The sequence below is a fragment of the Oryx dammah genome, unplaced genomic scaffold (assembly GCF_014754425.2).
Source record: "Oryx dammah isolate SB20612 unplaced genomic scaffold, SCBI_Odam_1.1 HiC_scaffold_9, whole genome shotgun sequence".
NCBI classification, from domain to species: domain Eukaryota; kingdom Metazoa; phylum Chordata; class Mammalia; order Artiodactyla; family Bovidae; genus Oryx; species Oryx dammah.
The window spans coordinates 26014284-26022086 of record NW_024070193.1 but is presented as its reverse complement, the minus strand read 5'-3'; positions in this window follow the sequence as shown (position 1 = coordinate 26022086).

Here is a 7803-nt window from a genome sequence, read left to right as displayed (position 1 = left end):
TAATCTTCCCAACCCAGGGATCAAACTCGCACCTCCTACATTGGCAGGGGGATTCTTTACCACTGAGCCACCTGGGAAGGCCATATGAAAAAGCATAATCCTTTAAATATAATCGTATCTCATCTTAAAAACAGAATAGGGAAACCTGTTTGAATGATGCAGTCAATTTTAATGAAACTTTTACAGAATTATAATATATCAAACATTGGTATTAACAAGAGGGCAGCAATTAGAGTTCCAACAGGAAACAGTATACTCAAAGCAGGCTATTTCAGGGAGGGTCCATTGTCAAAGGCACTGTTTACAAAGATGGGGATAGGGTGTGGGAGAGTCATAGAGCAGTGTAAGGGCCTGGGCCAGGAGTGGAGGGAATGCGGTTACCTCTTCTAGATCAAAAGGGGACCAAAATAGAAAGATGTTAGCAGAACCAGAGGGAGAGAGATGAGTAAGGAGAGTTGTCTTGAGCTAAAGTGGTTGTAGGTCCAGGGAAAGCCAAGGAATAAATACCCCCTTCTCCTGCTGAGCTTCCTTTGCTGCTGCTGCTAAGTCACTTCAGTCGCGTGCGACTCTGTGTGACCCCATGGACGGCAGCCCACCAGGCTCCCCCATCCCTGGGAGTCTCCAGGCAAGAACAGTGGAGCTTCCATTAGCCACATCCAACCAACAGTCACATTGATCTGTTGCATACAGGGCAGCCCTGGGGCAGAGAGCAGAGGGAGGAGGGGGAACAGTGGAACTGGAGGGGCAAGCAGAAGTCATCCCACACAGCGAGTTAAGGATGTGTCCGTCTATCATGTGTGATTTTCTACACCTTAAGATACCAAAGGCTCTTCATCTTGAGGGAATATGTAATGCCACAGTCTGGCAGCTTAGTAGATCTCCTGGTATCACCAAGACGATTTTAAAGCTACTCTGCTACCTTTCCAGAAACCACCTCCAAAAGCTAATTAATGGTGCACCCTTGTTAACACATGCAGATTTGGCATTATTAGTATAATTAAAAGGATTTTAATAGTCTCACCTCCCCCAACCCCACTGAGCGCTACATACTCCAGTCAGAGTAAATTAAACTCATTAATCAAAGTGGTAAAAATGATATAAGATACAGGATACAAGCATAACTGTGAGGAGACTAACAGCTCTCATTATGTTTAATTTTGTTCCCCAGCAAAGGATAATAAATTCAGATTGTAACATCACAATAAACTATTTAATTATTCAGGAGCAGGGCAAGACACATTGTAATTAATTCCCTCTTATGTATCTTCATTTAGGTGGTAATAGATGCACTTGAGTAGCCCAGCCAGTCTTAAGTTAAAGATTTGACATGAGATCTCAACCATTCTATCACCTTGGAAAATGTACCTGCTACATGGAGCCCGCCTTGGGTTGGGAGTGTGACACTTAACTACTCCCTCAGTGAGTTTTGATGCCCTTGATTCATTCTCAGTCCAACAGATCTCTGATGAGTGTCAGCTGTTTCAGAGTACTGGGTCATGCGGTGCCAACAAGTGAATATGTAGAGTAAGTACCTCCCCTCATAGAGCTTACACGAGGACTGAAACAAAATCCGCTCTCCTCTTACCCTTGAAGCTCTCCCTGAGCCATCCCCAGTTTGCTTCTCGGACTTCACTCTGTGTCACCTTCCTTGTTGCTCACTATTCTGCATTTTGCTGTTTCTCAAGCATATCAAACTCCTTCCTACTTCACATGCCATGCATTTGTTCTTCCTGTCTAGAATCTGTTTTCCCCCAAGATGTCTATGTAACTGGTTTCTTCTCATCATTAAGTTCCCTGATTAAGAGAGTCCTATCCTAACCACCTTTCTCTAAAAAGCTCCCTTAAACCCAATTGCTCTAATTTTAAAATATTCTTTATGTCACGTATCACTATCTCAAATGAGCTTCCTGGTGTGTTTACTTTTTGTTCATCTCTTCACTCATCTTCAGTAGGACATAAACCTCACAGGAGGAAGGACCTTGTCTGTCTTTGTGATTCTCAATATGTTTGTAGACTGGCACATCACAGGTTCTCAGCAAACATTTGTGATTATGGATGATCATATTTTCCAAAGATTATGACAGTAGTCATCTCCCAGCCTCCATGTTTTTCTGTTAATAAAATCTAGTCACATCTTCATCAAGAGGTGGAGAATTAGTCTCCACATCTTCAACCTGGGAGGGGTGGAGGGCACTTTTTTGGGCTTATATCCAGGAGGATACTGTGGAAGTGATACTGTGTAACTTCAGAGATGAGGTCATACATGGTGATACATCTTGCCTTTGCAGTCCAAATCAACCCACTTGAAGAGGCCCTGAAACCGTATGAAGAGAATGAGGTACCCATCCATCCCCCAGCTTCCCCAGCCCTATTCTCTCCTCCCTCCAGCCACCATCTGACTTGAAACCAAATGAGAACCCTGAACCAAAACCACCCATCAGAGCCTTTCCAAAATTCCTGAGCCTTAGAAACTAGGAGAGGTAATAACATGATTCTTGTTGATTCAGACCACCAAGTTTGAGAGAGATCTATTACCCAGCAGCAGGTAACCAAGAGGTGAATGACAGTCTGAATGAATGAGTGAACTAACAAAGTACAGCTTATTACTGCTAGTCTGATTCCAAATGGAGAAAAGGACATGCTCTTAGGATGGAAGACAATGTTTCAGAGATCTGTGTGTCTAAATAGAAATCAAATACTTCCACAGAATTCCAATATCAAGTGCCCCGAATTTAATACAGATTCATTTATCCTGTTGACTAAATAATAGCTTAAGGCATTTTTTTTTCACCACTGCATAGAAATTGTATGGGACAAACCTTGTTTCTAATTACAAGTTAACACTTTTTCATGGTAGACATTGTTAATTGTTTATGGCATTCTTTCTTGCTAACTGTGGCCTCACAGTCCTTCCCAGGCCACCGTTAATAATTGATTAGCATGGTGCTGATGATTTTTGCCATACAAGCCATAAGGAGCCCCCCTGTGTCCCAGGTGAGCATCACAGGTTGTCTTCATTGCCCTCCTCCCACCGCACCTTTCCGGGATGTTCTCTAGTAACGCCAACACTAGGAACAGCATGAGAATTTTGAAAGCTGAAAACATTTGTGCTCCTCTGTTAACATATAGAATTCTTCGGGAGTATCTCCTTCCATCTCTGATGAAGGAGGCGGTATTTGATTAAAGGCTTCGGAACGTCTCGCTGATTGGCAAGCAGAAATGGAGATCTCTGTTGATAAGAATTTGTGGAGAGTTGGTAGATGCTAGGTGCTAGGGTGGTGCTAGCATTTTTGAGAACTTTCTTAGTTGATTTGTATTGGGAAACAGTAGATTATTAGTTCTGAAAGGATTTTTTTTTTACTCATAATCACCTCATGTCTTTGTATCTCTCACTCTTTTACTCACATACATATGTTTCTTCTTATCCATAAAAATGACAGAGTGTCATTATTTACTTCCTGTTAAACTGAGGAAATCTAAATCCTTTTAGTCAAAGGCTTTTATTTATTGTCTCAAATACTAACTTCATCAAACAATGTATCCTAGCTCCCCATGCTATTAGTGGTTACTCTTTCAGAATTCCAATATCAGTTGGCATTTCTTAGAGGCTTCCACTATTCCATGAGATATAATTATTTTTGCAATTACTTTAACTCCTCCAATTATGCTGAAACTCCTTGAGGGCAGAAATCATTTCTAATTCATCTTTATATTCCCTGCAGAGTCTGATAAATAGGCAATTCAGAGGATCCAAAATGTCAGTGCTGCTTTGCCACTCAAATTTCTTCTAATGCATGCCAACGTCTCCCTTTCACAGAAGTCCATTTATAATCTGACAAGGAAGCATATCAGGGGACCATTCTGATTACTGAGTTATGGTTCTTAACTGGTGATATAACTGAGTCCCTCACCTGCAAAATGTGGTTTTGGGAAATGCAGGGAAGGCATATTTTGTTTGTCACAAAATTTGGAGTATTTGTAGCTGATGTTTAGCACCAAAGATCCAAGAATGCGAAAATTGACATGTGAGGAACAGTCCTGTGTAACAAGAAAATATCCTGCTAAAACATAAGTAATGTACCTAGAGAAACACCACTGGACTATTTATCTGGCTGTATTAACAGCCCCCATTATTTTCACTTATTTTGAGCCAGACACTAACTAAAAAAAGTTCACCCTACCCATAACTTTCCACATTTATTGTGCATACAGTCACCTGGAAGAAAGATTACACCACAGATTGCTGGGCCCCACCCCTAAAATTTCTGATTCATTAGGTTTGTGATGAGACTGAAAAATGCATTTTTTTTTATAACCTCCTATATGGTACTGGTTTTGTTGGTCCAGAGATTGCACTTGAAGAAGCACAGATCTACTAGTATTTAACCTGTGTTAGCCTATCAGTGTTTAACCTCATGATTTTCCTCTGAATTACATTCTGCATAATTCCTATTTTTTTTGATGAGAAAGCCAAATAGGTTAAGTCTACCAGTGGTCCAGAACTACACAATTATGGTGTTATGGACACTGTCTAATACATATAAGACTGAGCCAAGAAATTAATTAGTTTGGGCAATGGGCAGAAAGGTTGAAGTGAAGGTTCTGTAGCCCAGGCTACTTGGGTTTACTATTTCTTAACTGTACAATTATGAGAAATTACTTAAACTCTCTGAGCCTCAGTTTCTTTGATTTCATACAATGATGATAATGGTCCTCTCTCATTGGGGTGTCATGGATTTGGAATGAGATAATAAATGGAAAACTTAGAATGTTCTAGTGGAGAAGAGTAAAGTGAACAATATCTCTTAAGGAGTTTGCATCCCAGTGGAAGAGCCTGATGATAAACCTATAAAAATATAAATAAGGAATTCCAAACCCAGAGGTGCTATAAAGAAATAGAATGAGTGATGACTTGGAGATGGGGAATAGGCATGTTGAGGTCTAAGATGGCTCTTAGATAGCATTTGAGCTAAGATGTGATTGAGAAAAGCCAGTTATGTAAAATCAAAGAAGGAGTGTTGCAGCCAGAAGCAGGAATAGGTAGAAAGGCACAGAGGCAGGAATATGTTTTCCTTATTCTAGAAACCAAGAGAAGCTGGAGATACTAGAGTGGAGTGATTGCAGGGAGTTGGGGGTGGTAGTGGGGAGATGGAGGCAGAAGATAGTGGAGGGAAAGGGTTGACATCAGACAGGTTGGTTGCCATTGATGACCACCAACCTTCTAAGGCCTTCAAATAAGTAAGTATTTTATTCCAAAGACAGTGAAAAGGTATTGGAGGATTTCAAGTGGGTTTCAACGAGTGACTTAACTGGATTTGTTTTTGAGCAATTCATTTTGTTGCTTGATTCGAAAGGAAATGGATTATAACAAGTCACAAGGAACCTTTGGAGGGTTACAGATAAGTTCATTTTCTTATCTCAATTGTGGTGTTGGTTTCACACATGTACACACAAGCTAAAATTCAACACCTTACATGCTTTTAATATGTGCAATGAATCAGTTAAGCCTCAATAAACCTGTATTTTTAAAAGCTGTAAAGGGAATCATTATATGCCAGGCCAAAACATGTCATTTTGGCATAAGGATTATTTTGTACTAAAGGCATCTGAGCTTCTGAAATCCCTTATCTGCCTAAAAGCAGAGCCTACCAAAAGAACTCAATTGTCATAAATGCATCTTCTGTCTGGGAGAGAAGTTATTATCACACCTAGAGAAACATTGTCACGAACTGTCACTATCCTGTATCCCATCTGTTCTCCTAGTGGTCCTGTTATCTTTATAGAAAAGTCATTCGTATCTCCATAAGGTCCCTTTCTTCCTCTGCTTCTAAGAAAGCGCTTGTTCCTCCAGAAGTGCCCTTCTGTTCCTCGCTTTCCCCTATTAAGAGAGTTTGCATGAATGAGTGCTAAGTGCCTCAGTCATGTCTGACTCTTTGCGACCCTATGTTCTGTAGCCCACCAGGCTCCTCTAAGTATGGGATTTCCCAGACAAGAATACCGGAATGGGTTGCCATGCCCTCCTCCAGGGGATCTTCCTGACTCAGGAACTGAACCAGCATCTCCTATATCTCCTGCCTTGGCAGGCAGGTTCTTTACCACTAGTACTACCTGGCAAACCCATTAAGAGAGTATATATAGTATTAATTGCTCAATCATGTCCAACTCTTTGTGGCCCCATGGACTGTAGCCTGCCAGGCTCCTCTGTCCATGGACTTCTCCAGGCAAGAATACTGGAGTGGCTTGCCATTCTCTTCTCCAGGGAATCTTCCTGACCCAGGGATCAAACCTGGGTCTCCTGCGTTATAGGCAGATTCTTTATCATCTGAGCCACCAAAGAAGTTGTTAAGAATATAAAAGCTCTTGAATCTTACCACTCTTTGGGTACTCATTTCTTTCTCTGATACCTCTGTGCATAACAAAATTTAATAAATGTGTATGCCCTTTCTCCTGTTAATCTGTCATTTTTTTAATTCACAGTTCTGACAGCACTGAACCTAACAGGGTAGAGGAAAAGCTTTCGTTCCCCTATAGTGTAAAGAACAATGAGCAACAACGGTGAGATGTTTATTCACCAAGTAGAGGTCAGGTATGCTATTGGATATATGCATCCGGAACAGAGCAAAACAGCTCAGGAGATTTTTCTTGATAACTTCAGAAACTCAGAGAAGAACTTGGCAACGAGTTTGTTCTAGGGCTCAGCCTGACTGAAGGAACACAGAACTAGAAGCTAGATTTGGGTTCTGATTCCTGTCAGATATATAATATCTATACTGTGAATATGGCACTTTATCTCTTCATCTAAATATATTCTGCTTTGGCAAAATAAGGAGAGTCCTATTTGTCTGTTGGGAGGGTAACATGGATGCTGCTGCAGAATCATTTGGAAAAGTTATATTACTCAACAAGAGAGTGCTTCAAAGGGTGGTAGTTTGGAGAGAGTCTCTGTTCAAAACTGAGACTAAGAGTAAGGCATGCAAGCAAAACCAACAACTTAGAATGGAAACTTTTGTGGTTTTTTGTTTGTTTGTTTTTTGATGTGCAGAGCTCAAGGCTTTCCTCTTCTGTTAGTTTTGAGTAAGACAGAACTTGGAGATTCTTCCTGGACTGAAACATATCCAAAGTCATGGTCTACAAAGCATCCCTGATCTTGTACCTTTTCAAAATCACTAAATAATTGTTGTGAGAACACTGCAATGGGAATGGCAGTCAATATTCTAAATGGTGATTTCTCTGTTTCCAAAGCCTTCTCTGCAAGATTTATTGTACTGTTGAGGTGTGTTTAAAAATTAGACAGTACTGAGCTGGGGAGTTACAATAGGCAACCAGTCGTTTAAAGACTCATTAATCACTGGTTTAAATCCCAGTGTCTCCAATCATCCAAATTAATGCCAGAGATCGTGACTTGAGTCATGAATAAGCTATTAGACCTTGCGAAAGAAAGCCAGTGGTTCCTCAAAAGATGTAAATACTCTTTCATTTCAAACACATACATTTAAGTTTACAAATTCCCTGAAATGTAAATTGATTGATTTCACATATTATACAGAGAGAATCCAGCCTGAAGAGAGAGAAAGGGTAGATTTATCACTATAGGATGTTAAAAAGAACCTAACCTGTTCACATTTCACCTGGACACATGGCCCTCCAAATTATTCTAGTATCTCATGTAATGGCAGAGTGATTAGTCACAATGCTGTAGGGAAAACTGCCTTTGTTGACTTTTTAAGATGGTAGTAGACAAAAACATTACCTACGTTAAATGGGTGATTTAAAGGAATTTCAAGGGCAATTTTAACTATCCAC